Below are 16,455 nucleotides of genomic sequence, written 5' to 3' on the forward strand. Positions count from 1 at the left end.
CTTGGAGAAAATCTTGGATTGATTCTATTTGGGGTCCTTTGAATTTCTTGGGACTGTGTCTTCGAGTTCCTCTCTAGGTTTGGGAAGTTTTCTTGCAGGATTTTATGGAATAGATCAATGCTCTTATGAGTCTCTTTGCCTTCTGGGATACCAATTATACGGATGTTTGGACATTTGATGGTATCTAATATTTCTCCTGTATGATTCTTATTTTATTGGACAGTTTATCAATCTTTGTGGTGGATTTTTCTAGGCTTGCGATTTTGTCTTCTACATCTGAGATTCTATTTTCTGTATGACCTAGTCTGCTTTTAATACTTTCAAGGGAAATTTTGACTTCCTGTATTATAACTTTCATCTCTAACAAGTCCATTTTATTGTTTTTATATTGTGTATTTCCTCTTTTAGAGCTTGTAAAAATTTTCCCACCTTCTAGAATTCATCACCTCCTTTATCTTGCATCTTCTGCATTTCATTGTCTCTCTTCTCTTCCATCTCTGTTAGCTTTGCCATTATGAATATTCTATATTCTATTTTTTGGAGAGATTTTTGCTATAGGGCACGTGCACTTGCCAGACAGAGAGAGAGAGACATAGAGACAGAAAGCAAGAAATCACTCCCCAGGGGGGATGGTCACATCACAATCTCTTCTCCTCCATTCTCCTCTTGGGATCTTGGGCACGCATGCACATGCGCCTGGTGTAAGTTTTAAGCCACTGGGTCCAGGATGCAAACCATGGTCAACTACGTGGGAGTCTAGTGACATAGCCATTACGCTAACTGCTGGTCCCATATTCTATATTCTTTATCAGACAATTCCATGATTTCCATTGAACTGCCTGTGGATGAAGGTGAGTTATTCTTTTCCCTTGGAGGAGAGGTATTTTCTTGCTTTGTCATATTTCTTGTGACCCTGTGTTGATTTCTAGTCATCTGATGGATGGTGTATTTCTTCCAAATTCTTGAAGTTCAATCTGTTCAGGCACGTGCAGAAGAGTGTGATCTGGAATCTCTTTGCCATACCATTTTTTTCCCTTTGTGCAGAAGATTCAGTGGGTATTGAGGAATATGTTAACCCTAATAGTATTTGGATGTTTGGCTATGGTTTACTTAGATCTGTTTAAAAACACAGTAAATAGAGATGGAGGAGTAGAGTACAGATATTTAAAAAGAGAGAAAAGAACAGAAAGAGAGAAAAAGAGAGAGAGAAAAAGAAGGGGAAAAAAGAAAGAAAACAACAAAAATATAGATTTTTTTTAAAAGCAAAAAACTAAAAAGTCACTCAATGCACTTGCATGCCATGCTAAGTCCCTAATTCTCAGGAGCTATGGTAGAATATTCTTCTGAAGGCCTGTCCCTTGCCTCTCCTGGAGGGGACAGGAAAAGGGGATTATTAGCAATATAAAGGAGGAACTGAAAGCCAAGGGAATAATTTAGCTTAAAATTTTTTTAAAGGAAAAATTACAAAAAAATTAGAAGACAGAGAGAGGCAGAGAGACAGAGACAGAGAGAAGGCTAGAGGGGCTCTCTACCACTCGAGTTTGGGGGCTGGAGGCTGAATTATCAGTATAAAATCTTCATTTCTCTTTTTTCCGTGAAATCACTAGTTCTCAGGAGCAATGATGGAGTCTCACCAGGTCATCTTTCTAGGAGCTTCTATTTGCTTACTTGAGATAAAACTTACTTCCATAGTTTTCTGATTAATCTAAATATATGATATTCCAGTTAAAGCCTTGTCTAGTAATAAGTATTTCCAATTTATGACTCAATGCAACAAACATTATTGAACTTATATAAATAACCCTTATGACACAAAATAAGAATACTCCCAAATATTTTTCAATTCCATAGGGGTCAGGAAGGAAGAAAAGTTTATGTTTCCATTTGAAGAAACAAACAAGAAAAATATTTTAACAAATTGTTGAACTTACCAACAACTCAGAAAAATATAAAATGCTTAAATTGGGAAAACAAAGCATAGTTTTAAAAAGCAGTAATGTTTTACTCAAAAGTCATAAAATTCTATTTCGCCAGCTCAGTTTTATGTTCAAACTCTCTCCTGTTGAATATGCAGTGTTACTATGGTCTAATCTTTCCATTTAAATCCTGGAAGGTAACATTCAATGTTATTATTGATATTTCTTGTCCTTAGCATTAAATTGGTTATTTTGGGGGTTTCTTTTTATTTTCTTATTTATTTATGTGTCTTTAGTTTTCCTGATAGAGCACTCCTTTTAGAATTTCTTGAAGAATGGGTCTGACATTGGCAAATTATGTCAGGTCTTGTTTCTCTGATAATTTTTTTTCCTTTCTTTCCATATGAAAGATAATCTTGCTGGGTATAGTATTCTTGGTTGAAACAGTTTTTCACTTAACGCTTTGAATATATTTTCCCATTCATTCCTTGCTTGCATTGTTTCTGATGAGAAGTCCCAAGTTAGCCTGATTGAATAACCTTTATAAGTAACCTGACATTTCTCTCTTGCTAAATTTAGAATCTTGTTTTTGTCTGTAGATTTGACCATTCTGGATATGATGTGCCTTGGAGAAGACCTTTTTGGGTTGATTCTATCAGGGGTCCTCCATATTTTTTGAGTGTGAATATTTGGATGTCTCTCTAGATTTGGAAAATTTTCTTTCAAGATTTCATAGAATAGATTATCAATGCCCTTATTAGTTTCCTCACTTTCTGGAATGCCAATTATCCAGATGTTTGGGTGCTTAATGCTATCTAGTATTTCTCAAATAGTATTCTCATTTTGGGGGGCTGTTTTCTCTGTGATTTTTTGTAGTTTTTCTAGATCGGAGGTTTTGCCTTCCACATCCAAGATTCAATTTTCTGCATCAACTAATCTGCTTTTAATACTTTCAAGAAAGGTAGTTCCAACTCCATCTCTGTGACCAACTAGCAATTCTGAGGCAGGGCCACCACTGGCCCCAGCCACAGCTCCAGCTAGGTCTTCCCACCCCATAGTGCTCTCTTTCAGAACTTCTGACTTCCACTCACCAGCAGAGCCCAAGTTTCATCTCCAGCCCCATGGCCAGCAAGTGACTCTGAGGCAGGGTTACCATTGGCCAAAGCCACAGCTTCAGGTATCTCTCCCCACCCCAGAGCACTCTCCTTCAGAAAGATTGGCCTCCACTCACCAGAAGAACCTCAGTTCCATCTCCAGCCCTGTGGCCTACAAGCGAGTCTGAGACAGGGCCACCACTGGCCCCAGTTAACTCCTCTCACCCCATAGTGCTCTCTTTCAACTGGTCTCTGCTTGTCAGCAGAGAACACGTCCCATCTCCAGCCCCGTGAACAGCAAGTTACTCTGAGGCAGGGCTACCACTAGGCCCAGCCCCAACTCAAGCTAGCTCTCCCCAACTCTATAGTGCTCTCCTTCAGAAAGACTTACCTCCACTAGTCAACAGAGCACAAGTTTCATCTTGAGCCACGTGGCCAGCAAGTGATTCTGGGTGGGGCCACAACTGGCCCCAGCCCCAGTTCCAGCTTGTTCACCCTACTCCAAAGTGCTCTCCTTCAGAAAGACTGGCCTCCACTCACCAGCAGAGCCTAAGTTTCATCTGATGCCCTGTGGCCAGCAAGCAATTCTGAGACAGGACCACCACTGGCCTCAGCCCCAGCTCCAGCTACCTCTCCTCACCCAATAGAAAGGTAGGCAGGCTTTTTTCTGCTCTTTTTCTTTCTTTTGCTAATTTCCTACTACTCCTTGCCCCACAGACTGGCCTCTGTTTGTCAGCAGAGCCCCAGTTCCATATCCAGCCCTTTGGAGCTGGAGTATTCCTTCATACTTTCTTCCCTCTTATATTGTCCTCTTCCCCTCATCCTCTACTCTCCAGGACAGAATACACAGGTCTAGAATCACAGTTCTGAAATAACCTCATATTTTAAGGCTCCCTCGAATCCTTTGTTTTACCAACCCACTTGCGCAAAAGGAGATATTGCTATTCAGACACCGAATAGAATACTCCTCATGAGACCACATTGATAAACACAACAGAAAAGAGACTTTGGCATTCATCAGTCCACACAAAAAGGGAAACACTTGTTTTATTTGAAGAAACATTCTCGTGAAAGGTATTTAAAAGTGAATAAATCTTCCAATGACTAGAAGTAGAAGAAGAGCCTCAGGTTTGAATAAATATGGCTCTATCAAAAGAACACAGTAAGTCCCCTAAATCTCTTGGAAAAAACAAACACACAAACAAACAAACAAACAAAACCAAAACCAAACAAACAAAACCCAGGAAGTTACTAAAATGTCAGAGAAAGAGAAAGAATTATGAACATTTATGGTAACAAAATTCTATGAGTTGGAACAGAAAAAAAAACAAACAATGAACTACAGGAAATTAAGAAGTCCTTCCACAATATGAAAGAAGAAATAGACACTCTGAGAAAGAATCAGAATCAGATAGAACTATTAGAGATGAAATCCATAATACAGAAAATCAAAAACTTTCTTGAAAGTATTAAAAGTCGATTAGACCATGTTGAAGATCAAATCTCTGATGTAGACAATAAAACCTCTGACCTAGAAAGAAAACATCAAAAATATAGGGAAAATAACAAAAAAATGAGGATAATATACAAAAAATACTAGATTCCATTAGACTCCCAAACATCTGAATAATTGGTATCCCAGAAGTTGAAGAAACAAATAAGAGCATAGAAAATCTATACCATGAAACACTGGACGAAAATTCCCCAAGTCTAAAGAGGTACTCAAACATCCAGACCCAAGAAATACAAAGGACCCCAGATAGAATCAACCCAAGAAGATCTTCCCCAAGGCACATTTTAGCCAGACTGTCCAAGAACACAGATAAAGACATGATACTGAAACTGGGAAGAAATGACAAGTGACTTACAAAGGTCATCCCATAAGGCTAACACTGGACGTCTCAACGGAAACAATGCAAGCAAGGAAAGAACAGGAGAACATATTAAAAGTGTGAAGAGAGAGGGACCAGCAGTTAGTATAATGGCTATGTCACTGGACTCCCACGTAGTTGACCAAGGTTCGAGTCCTAGACCTGGTGGCGTAAACTCAGGCCGGGCGCGTGTGCGTGCATGCCCAAGATCCCGAGAGGAGAATGGAGGAGAAAGGATTGCGGCGTGGCTATCCCCCCTGGGGGGTGATTTCTCGCTTTCTGTCTCTCTGTCTCTCTCTGTTTGTCTGGTGAGCGCACACGTCCTATAGCAAAAAGCTCTCCAAAAAAAAAGTGTTAACAGAGAAACAATTTCATCCAATATTATTATATTCTGCAAAATTACCCTTCATATGAGAAAAAAAAAGATTAAAATCTCAGATAAACAAAACCTGAAAAAATTTGCCAACACCAGACCACCTCTTTAAGAAACCCTGAAGAGAATACTGTTCCAGGAAAACTAAAGAATGAACAGCCAGAAATAAAGAAATAAAAGGCAACCAAAAGAATGGCCAACTTAAACATGGGGACAAGTCCAGTAATATTGAAAATAATATTGAATGTTAATGGATTACATTCTCCAATCAAAAGACACAGATTGGCTGAATGGATAAATAAACCCCCAGAAACTTCGTGGGTAAAGACATAGATAAACTAAAATGAATGGTTGGAAAAAGGTTTTCCATGCAAATGGGAACCAAAAAAGAGCTGGAGTCACCATACTAATTTCCAAAAATTAGCCTTTAAAACGTAACTGTTAGAAGAGACAAAGAAGGGCACAATATTGTAGTAAAACAGTAAATCGATAAAGAAAATATAACACTTATAAATATCCATACAACTAACACAGGAGCAACCAAGGAAACACAGTTAGATCTAAAAAGACACTAATATATGGAGACCTCAGCACCTCACTACCTCCTCTGGACAGATCATCTAGGCAAAAAATATGTAAAACAATAAAGGATCAAAATGACACCATAAATCAAATGAACTGAACAGAAATCTATTAAACTTTCTTCTTTTTCTTTTTTAAAAATATTTATTATTATAATAATCTTGTTTATATTACATTGAATCACATATAGCTTTACAGTGTAATACATTTCTTTTTCCAGAAAGATGTAAATTTTCTACCCAAAAATCACAAAGACTTTTATATCTCACCCCCACAAGGAACGCTTTTGAAGACTGACCACATGATAGGGCACAAGGAAAGCCTCTACAGAATCAAAGGCATAAAAACTATACCAAGGAACTTGTCTGGTCATGAAGGAATTGAACTTGATTTTAATTTCAAGAGAAATCCTCAAAAATACTCAAATTTATGAAAAATAAATAACCTACCCATGAATGACTTCACAACTACTGAAGAAATAAAGACTGAAATCAAAAGATTCATGGAAGCCAATCGCAATGAGGACACGACTTTCCACAATACTTGGGACACAGCAAAAGCAGTCATAAGAGGGAAGTTTACAGCAGTTAGTGCACATAAGAAGACAATAAGAAGGCAAATGGAGCACGTAACATCATGCCTCAGAGAACTGGAAAAGTAACAGAAAAAATATAATAAATGAAATAGAAAATAAACTACAGAAAATATATAAAGACTGGTCCTTTGAAAAGATAAACAAAATTGATACACTATCAGAAAGACTTGTTAAGAAGAAGAGATAAAGAAATCAGGTAAATCAAATTTGCAATGAAGCAGGCAATATAACAACAGACATAGTAGAAATAAACAAGAATATTAGAGGATACTATGAACAACTATATGCCAAGAAACAAGACAATCTGGATGAGATGAACAAATACCTGGACATATATAATGTACCAAGATTGAGTAAAGAGGATATAGAAAGTCAAAATAGGCTCATAACAAGCCAGGAAATTAAATCAGTAATAAAATAACTTTCCAACAAAGAAAATCCCTGGTCCTGATGGCTTTACCTCTTAATTCTACAAAACTTTTAAAGAAGAGTTAACCCCAATTCTGTTCAAGTTATTTCTAAAATCCAAAAGGGTGAATCTCTCTCTAAGTCATTCTATGAAGCTTCCATCACCCTTATCCTTAACACAGATAAGAACAGGACAAGGAAGGAAAAGTATAGACCAATGTCTCATGTATATAGATGCAAATACTCTTAACAAGATACTAGCAAATCATATACAACCACTTATAAAAAGGATTATAAATCAAGATCAAGTAGCCTTTATTCCAGGAATGCAATATTGTTTCCACATGTACAAAACCATAAATGTAATACACCATATTAACAGGAAGAAAGATAAAAACCATGTGATCATATCAATTGCTGCAGAAAAAGCATTTGGTAAGATAAAATATTCCTTCAGGATCAAGACTTTCACCAATATCAGCATAGAGCAGTTATTTCTTAACACAATATAAGCTACCTATGAAAAACCCATAGTGAACATCCTAAATAGAGAAAAGGTGAAAGCTTTTCCATTAAAAACTTGTACGAGACAAGGATGCACACTTTCTCCATCTCTTTCCAATATAGTACTGGAAATCTTCACCAACAGAATCATAAAGAGGAAAAAATTAAAGGCATTCAAATACGAAAAGAAGAGGTAAAACTCTCTCCATTTTCAATTGGCATGATTGTATACATAGAAGACTCAATGGTATCCATGAAAAAAATTCCAGGAAGTAATACATGAATATAGTAAAGTTGCAGGATACAAAATCAAAATACAGAAATCTATAGCATTTCAATATATGAACAGCAGGAAAACTGAGATAGAAGTGAAAAAAGTAATTCCATTTATCATAGCCACAAGAAGTTTACCTAGGATACCTAGGAATAAATCTAACTAAAGAAGTCAAAGACCTCCACAAGGAAAACTATGAGAAGCTAAAAAAGGAAATTGAAAATGACATAAAAAAGTGGAAGGATGTCCCATGTTCTTAGATTGGAAAAAGTAATATAATCAAAATGGCCCTTGCATTTAAATTAATATACATGTTTAATGCAATCCAAATCAAAGTAGGAAAAATATTCTTCACAGTTCTAGAAAAGAAAGGCATAAAATATACCAAAAATAATAAAATACCTCATATTGCCAAAGAAATCCTGTATAAGAAGAGTGGAATAGGTGGCATTTCACTCCCAGACTCAAAAATACACAGCTCTGGTAATTAAAAAAGCAAGGTACTGGCACAGAAGCAGACATGTGGACCAATAAAACAGAATAGAGTCCCCAGAAATAAACACCTGAACATACAGTCAACTGATTTTTTTTTGAGAGGTTTTTGCTACAGAGTGGGTGCACTCACCAGGCAGACAGAAAGAGACAGAGAGACAGAAAGCGAGAAATCATCCCCCCAGGGAGGATGGTCACGCCACAATCCCTTCTCCTCCATTCTCCTCTCGGGATCTTGGGCACACACGCACACATGCCCAGCGTGAGTTTTAAGCCACTGGGTCCGGGATGTGAACCGCGGTTGACTACGTGGGAGTCCAATGACATAGCCATTATGCTAACTGCTGGTCTCCATTCAATTGATTTTTGACAAAGAATACCAATCAATTCAGTGTGAAAAGGAAAACTTCTTCAACAAGTGGTGCTGAGAAAACAGGATATTCACCTGCAGAAAAAGGAGTCTGAATCCCTACCTCTCACCATTGACAAAAATCAACTCAAGGTCAAAGATCTAAACCTAAGACCTCAACGTATAAAATTGCTCCTAGAAAACAGAGCAAGAACCCCCTAATTTATTTTCTAGGGTTCCTGAAATATAAAGTCCTTTTGCATTGTAATGGCCCAGAGTAAGTAGTAAGTCTTCAGACTTTGGTTATGATAATGACCAAAGTGGACCATGAGTGAGGGCCATTTGACCTCTAAAACTCTCACTTAGAGGAAAGAAGGTTTTCATTTCAATGTGTAAGATGTTTTGTAGACTGGAAACTGCTGGTTGTGAGGTCAGAGACTCCAGGCTGAATGGTTCCAGACACCTGAAGAGGAATTTTATTATCTAAGGCCTCACCAATCAAGAATGTCCAAGAGATGATCATGCCCTCTTGAACCAATCATTGAACTGATCATGCGCCTAGGACCTTTGCCCCTAATTTTTCTCTTAAAAAAAATGCATGTGGGGAGATCTGGTCTTTTCAGCATGAGCTGCCCACTCTCCTTGCTTTATTGTTTTGCAATAAAGCTGTATTTGCATAGGCACATGCATCACACCATGTGCCTATGACTTGGTTTTATAACGCTTGGGCGAGCGAACCTGATTTGAGTTCAGTAACAGTTTTTTGACAACCCAGATGGGACTAAGGTCCTGCGTGGGCATCTGGCACAAGGTACAGCGACCTTTGGCTGATGGCCACCCTCAGAACTTGTCCTGCAGCTGCCTCAGCACCCTGTCTCAGGGACAGTCCTGGGTGATTGGCCACTGATCAGGCGCCATTGACCCATGGTGATTTTAGTTTTGTGGTGAAGGAAACATGGCTTTGGAGTGGATTTGATAGATGTCTGGTAAGTTGTGGGACTCGTGTGTGATGACACCAAGGCCTATCTTTCCCTGTAGATCTTTGGTGGATTTTCTTCCATTTGGCTAAAGAGTAGCTATAAGCCTCCCTTTAGATGTTTGGTTTCTGCTTTGACAGGACTTTTTTTTGGTGTGATCTCTCCTTTTGGATACAGGGTCAAGAAGCCTTGAGAGACCGTTTGGAAATTTGGTAACTTGTACATTTGATTTTGTGTTTTGTTTGAATCAGCTGTGAATAGGACATCGTTATGGGAAACTGAAAAAGAGCTCTATTCCATCTTGTAGCCCTTAGGATATATTTTGTAGAATTGGGAACTTTGAACTATCATTCTAAGGAAAGAAAAGTGATAACTCTTATAACATTATCTGGCCCCAGTGTTCTCTAGGATCCAGGGAATAGGGTACAAAGAATAGGTGTTTACATCAGGTAAGTAACTTTCTCATCATTTTGTGGGAAAATTAAAAGTAACATGCTTAGAATTTTAGTTAGAGGGTCTGCTTGCTAACCCTCTGTGAAAGAAATGGGGATTCATTTTTATCAGTAAAGTCAACAGCAGATGTTAACAGTCTTTAAAATGGGGGAAAAGAGATTAGAAGTGTGACCTCTGGCCTAGAAAGGCTAGGTTTTTTTTATTCTTTCCCCCCACCCTTTTTTAGCATAACTCCAGACCTCCTTTGTCCTTGAGAGTGTACAACTTCCAGTAGATTGGCTTTTTTTTAAGGAGCAGTTTGTGGGTCCCATGCGCAAGGCGTAAGTTAAATGTCTGTGTGTCTTTTCCTGTATCTCTGCATGCCTATTCTTTTCCTCTGTGTCCGTGATTTTTCAGTGAACCTTAGGGCACGTGGCTACTATAGATTTAATGTGGTGAGCTGAGTAAATCAAAGCTGCTCTGCTCTTCCAGAAGTCACAGCCAAGAGAACTCAGGACCTGACAAGTCGGCAAAAATGTTTCTTTTCTAGATGAAGATTAGAGGGAGAAAAGGATTTGTATGAAATAGTCCCCCGGGAATAGTGATTATAGTGTTTTTTTCTTTTTTCTTTTCTGAGAAGTTTTTGCCTTAAGGGCACGTGAACTCTCTGGAGAGAGAGACAGAGATAGTACAAAATATCTCCCCCCCAGTGGGGATTACCATGCTGAATCCCTTCTCTATTCTCTTATTGGGACCTGGGATGCACATGCACACGCACCCAGCGGGATTTTGAAGCTGACTCAACCATGGTGGGCCATGTGATAGTCTATCCATGTAGCCTTTGCGTCATTTGCTGGTCCCCATAGTGTTTTTCTGGCATGAGTACTCTGCTTGTTTCTTCCCGCCTGGATATGGTCTCTATTTCTGTGTCATTTCTCCTAAGTAGGTCAGAACACAGGCTTAGTGATGCAGGAACGAGGGGGCTTAGGAATGATAGGGCCCTCACTTGCAGTGAGACACAGGTTCTTGTCTCATACTCAGGAAGAAATAGACACAGAAGTGTAGCCATGGCAAAGTGAGGAGTTTATTAAAGGAGAGGGAAAGTAAAGCAGAGCTTCTAAGAAGGGAGAGCTTCCTGAAAATGAGTTACCAAGGAAGAATTGCGATAAGGAGTTTTTCTTTGGGTCAGGAAGGGCTTAGTCTGGACCTGTTTGAGGTGGGGCTTGTGCCCCTCCTAGTGGAGAGGGACACATACAGGGTGGGTCCAATTACTTTCCTAATTTTGGAGTGGGTGTGAAGGTCAGGAGATTCTTTGTCTAGGAGCTTTAGGCTATGAAAGCCATTATCTTATCCTTTTCCTGGAAGATGGTGGTGCTTGGAAAAAGCCTTTGTTTTGGATCCAGGTCAGGCTGTCTAGGTCAGTCAATGAATAACCTCTGCAAGAGGCCTCTCAACTGTTTTTTTCTCCTATCTTTGGAAATAATCTGGATCTTGTTTTCTTAGTTCAGTTATAACTTGGTTTTAAATTCTATTCTATTCTATTCTATGTTCAAAACATGGTAAAAGTGTGTGTATATGTATGTGTATGTGCACACATTTGTGTGTGGACATTTAGATATGCTTGCTGTTTGCCTGGGTAAAAATTAATGATGATTGTGGACAGAAGTCTGACTACTTTCCTATTTTCCAAAATCTTTTCAAAGGGGACTGGGGAAGTCAAGCCCACAGACATTAACAGACCATTTATTTTCTATTAACAGGATTCTTCCTACCTCCTCTTCCTGGCATAGTATCTTTGAGATGTATATTTCAACTGATTACAGTATATTATTTGGCTTATCTCTTTCCAAGACACAGAACTTCCCTTTTCCTTGAGATGTAGATTAAGCCTTTCTTTAACTAATCTCTTCCCAAGACACAGATCTTCCTTTCCAATTACCAACCTAAGAATTGTGGAACCCTCCTATAACCTACAAGCCCCCCCCCTTCTACATGTCCCACCTTTTTGGGTCAGACCAATGGAAAATCTTTTCACTAAATGTCTGTCAATCTCAAAAACAAATAAAAGGAACCTCTGTACATGATCACCCTGAGAAAAGGCATGTATGCCTCTTCTCCGGGCCTAGGTCACTCACATTTGGCTTGGAAATAAACCACATTAATTATTAATTATTAATTTTACAGTTGGTTATTTTTTCCATCAACAAGATAGATATGAAAAGAATTTTCTTGAAGAGCCCTTGTAAATAAGTCAGTCTAATTAGAAACTGATATGCTGGCCATCCATTTATGAAGCTTCTGTTTCTCTCTTGGATATTATTTTTTTATGGCCACATTTTCAGTTGACCGAACCCTTTTTCCTTGAATCTCTTGCTAATTGCAATTAGGTCTTTAGGACTTTACTATATTTTTTATGTGTTTTCTCTCTGGTCTGGAGCCTGTACTCTTTTGCATTAAACTCATTGATCACTTTGGCTTTTGGGATATGAAGTGTTATGTTTATACAGTGAGTGGACATTTGATCTTTGGTTGTATGCTGATTACCATACAAAACTGGCTTTCTTTACTTTTTGTTTTCTTTACATGCTTTCGCTAGGAAAAAGTCTTAAATATCTGATTCAGTCAGACAAACTGACAGCAAATGGCAATTTGTGAAGAAAAGTAATTTCTTAAATGAATCAAGGAACTTTCTGAGTCAGTCACCTGTCTAATTTGAGTGGATTTGTTAAGTAGTTCCTATGCTATCTGCATACTTAGTAAAATCATACAAGACATTTCTACAATTTTATGTTCCCTCAGTATCCATTTTGGTCTATATTCTTCATCTTTAAAGTGCAAATTTCCTAATCTGTCTTCCAGAAATGAATAGAAGATTTGAGCTATACGTGAGGATAAACTAACTTGTTCCAGGTAGTGATGCAGTTTGACTCATACTCTTCTTTCAAGCTAATGAGTTTTTTAGTCTCTTGGCTAAAATTCTAAAATAAAAGCTATAATTTTTTGACTTTGTATTATATGTGTGTACACATATGAGTGGTATGTTGTGTTTATGTGTATGTTTGTCTGTATGTGGTACCAAATTGATTTAAATGTGCACTTATAGGTTAAAATACACTCAAATGCTATTCAAGTTTACTTGATTTGGGTGAAAAATCTTTAAAGCTGATTTAGAATTGTTAAATATGAATCAAAATGTCTCAGCATTGTTAGCATGTGAATCAAAGGCCCAAATGGCCTCTGTCATAAATGGCCATGCTTGGTGCCACATGGATAGTTAGGTTACAGAAAAATGAGAAACAGAGGACTCTCTTGTGTCTGGTAATTCAGTCTTTAGATAAGCTGAGATTAACTGAAACAACTGCTAGGTTGTTTTTTCTTTACTTCAAAGGAAAACACCTTAAATAAATAGCCTTTTTTTTTTTCATAAGTAACTAAAATATAATGGTTAAAAACAAATCGGGTAAATGTAAATGGAGTAAATGATTGTACTTAAACTTGTCATCATTTTGACATTTTTCTGCATAGTTTAAATTTTAAAGGCATGGTATGTAAAGTTATATTATTGAGTTATTTCTAAGTTTAAGTGTTGTATATACTTTGGCACCATGTTTTATATGGCATAAGTCTGAAATGTAATTTGATCTGTTAACTTGTGTTGCAAGAAAATATTTCTAGAAATTATAAAATGGATGTTAAAATTTCAGGATAATGATAACTAAGTCTAGAAATTAGAGAAATAATTATATACTCATTATTCAGGGAAAATTGAGATGTTTTTGGTGAACAGGAAATGAAAATAGATGCGAGGGTGTGTTTTTTTTCCAAGAGGATTGTCTAATGTGGAGGATGTATGAAATTTGTTTTAGAGTAAGTGAATGAAAAATAAAATATAGATAAAACTAAGTATAAAAAGTTGGGAAAAAGGAAATATGTAATCTTAAGGTAAAACTAACTAGAATTGACTAAACGTATTCAAAATTCTGTTAAAGACTAAAATTTGTTATGTTTTTATATAATGGTAACAAAAATGAGTAAAGTTTTTTAAAAAAAAAAACCTTTTAAGTATAAGAAAGAAAGAAGAATTCTGTGTGACTTATGCTGTCTTAATCAGGTTATCTACCTACTGTAGCCAGAAGGTCTGATTCTAATCCATTAGAGAGCAGGTTTTTTATGGCTATAGTTTGAAATTTTTAATTGTCACTTTGGTTAAGTAAACAACAGATAGTCACAGTGCCCTGATCCTGCTTTAATTAAGTGTTGTAAACCTTTGATATTTGCCAGACATCCCACGTCAAATTTCAGTTCCAGTTTAAGTTTCTACCTTAAACTAATTTTTGAACATTCTTAACAGGGCCCTTGGATGTCTGAGAGAGACAGATCAGACTTTCTGACATGTTGAAATTATATGGGAAATACTGGCACATATAAAATGGTATTTAGCTCTATGTATACAAATTTGTGTCAATGGGTGTTCCAAAATTGTATGAGATTCTTAAATATCTGTTGTATATTAGTGTATTATTAGTCATACTTGTAATGCTAAATAGTTCTAATGTAGCTTGTCACAGAAATGATCAAATTTGTCTGTTTTGGGTTATGGTAAAATCAGATCTCGAACCAGGGACTTTCTGACATGCTGAAATTATATGGGAAATATTGTCAAATATGAAATGGTGTTTAGCTCTCTATATACAAATTTGTGTCAATGGGTGTTCCAAAATTATATAAGATTCTTAAATATCTGTTATATATTAGTGTACTATTAGTAATACTTGTAATGCTAAATAGTTCTAATGTAGCTTGTCACAGAAATGATCAAATTTGTCTATTTTGGGTTATGGAAAAATCAGATCTCGAATCAGGACCAATTTAAATTTTGTTGTCTATAGTTAAAATGCTTTATTCTGATGCTCTTACTAAAACATTTTGTGATAAGCTATAATCCAAAAATTGTCTCTTTTAAGGAAATTAGTGAAAAAGACTCTGATAAGTACTCTTTTTAAAGAATTGTTTATGTAGGTTTATTTATCATTATTGTTACTATTTGATTTGAGTAGAGACAAATTGATATAGATATTTCTATCTCAGTAGGGATAGTGAGAAGAAAGGCCACTTCTATCTCAGTAGGGGTAGTGAGAAGAAAGGCCACCAGGTCTGGGACTCAAACTGTGATCAGCCATGTAGGAGTCCAGTACCTTGGCCACCACATCACCTGCTGGCCTCGATAAAGTACTCTTAAATATAGGCTTTTTGGTAACTTTGAGATTATATCTCTGAACTTCCAGGACTAAAATGGAAAGATTGGACCATAGTAACATTGCAAACTTAACAAAAGAAAGATTAATTACATGAGATTGAACTGGTTAAATAGAAATTTTGACTTTGGACTAAAACACTACTGATTTTCTTCTACACTTTGTCTTCCAGATTTAAGAATTTTTGTCTTCTTGAGCTGTTGATAGGTTCAGCAATTTGTTTTTTCCTTTTAAAAATTGTAACACAATTTTCTCTTTCTGATCCTCTGGAATTGGAGAATATTGGTGAGCATTCTTATGTTGTGACAGTATGGTTGTTTGCATAAGTTCAATAGTACTTATTGCCTTGTATCAGAAATTGGAAACACTGGTTATTGTCAAGGCTTTGACTGGCATGTCATATCTGAAGATACGACCAGAAAGCTAAGGAACTAAGGTTGATTTCAATGAAGTCAACAGTTGCTCTTGGAAAGATTGCATGGTACCACAAGCAGTTCTGCCTGGCAGGTAAGTAAAGAATGTCACTTCCTGACAGGTTCTAAAACTTCCAAGTGCAGGTACTTAAAGGCACAGTCAGGATGGATTCCTGACTTGGCTCAGTAGCCTTGGGAGGCTTCTTAAAGAGTCTAATCTGAAGTTCCTTATAGAAGGTTCCAGCAAAACCAACTAAATTGATTAGTATTCTTATTGGACTTTGTGCAAATAACACACCAAATTAAGACTAAACTAAGTTTTACTATACTCTTCTTTGGTAAAAAGGGAAAATGGAAAGAAGAAAAATGTTTCTAGAAAAAACTATAGTTTTTACTAGATTTTAGCTCTGTACATATTTGTTTTTGAGTTTTAGTATCTACCTACTGTTTAGTCTAGAATTCTTTATTTCCTGGCTTTAAGTCTTAAGCAAGTTTTTCACATTTTAAAATTTTGATTCATTAAAACTAAAACTGCTTTTCTTGAAATTTTATATGTGGAGGATAGTCTATTAAATAGACCCCCCAAATCACAATAACTGGTGTATAATGAGTGTAAATGCAACAGCAGGCCAAAAAATTTTATCGGATCACTTCAGCCTTTTTTCACTATATTTCATTGGCAAAATTTGCCTTAGACCATAAAATAGTTTTGAATTATGTCTTGGCTTATTAAAGAAGTTTGCATGATGACAACATTTCATGTTGCACTTACAAATCTTAGGAAGAAAAAGTACTAAGCTACCCTGACTACTGATAAAAATAGGCTAGTATTGATATAAATAAACCAACTCTGTGAAAATAATAATGCAGTTTATTTCTAAGTAAAATATGAGTGACCTCGGCCCAGAGAGGAGGTAAAA

The sequence above is a fragment of the Tupaia chinensis genome, unplaced genomic scaffold (genome assembly GCF_000334495.1).
Source record: "Tupaia chinensis unplaced genomic scaffold, TupChi_1.0 Scaffold140730_1, whole genome shotgun sequence".
In the NCBI taxonomy this organism is placed as follows: Eukaryota; Metazoa; Chordata; class Mammalia; order Scandentia; family Tupaiidae; genus Tupaia; species Tupaia belangeri.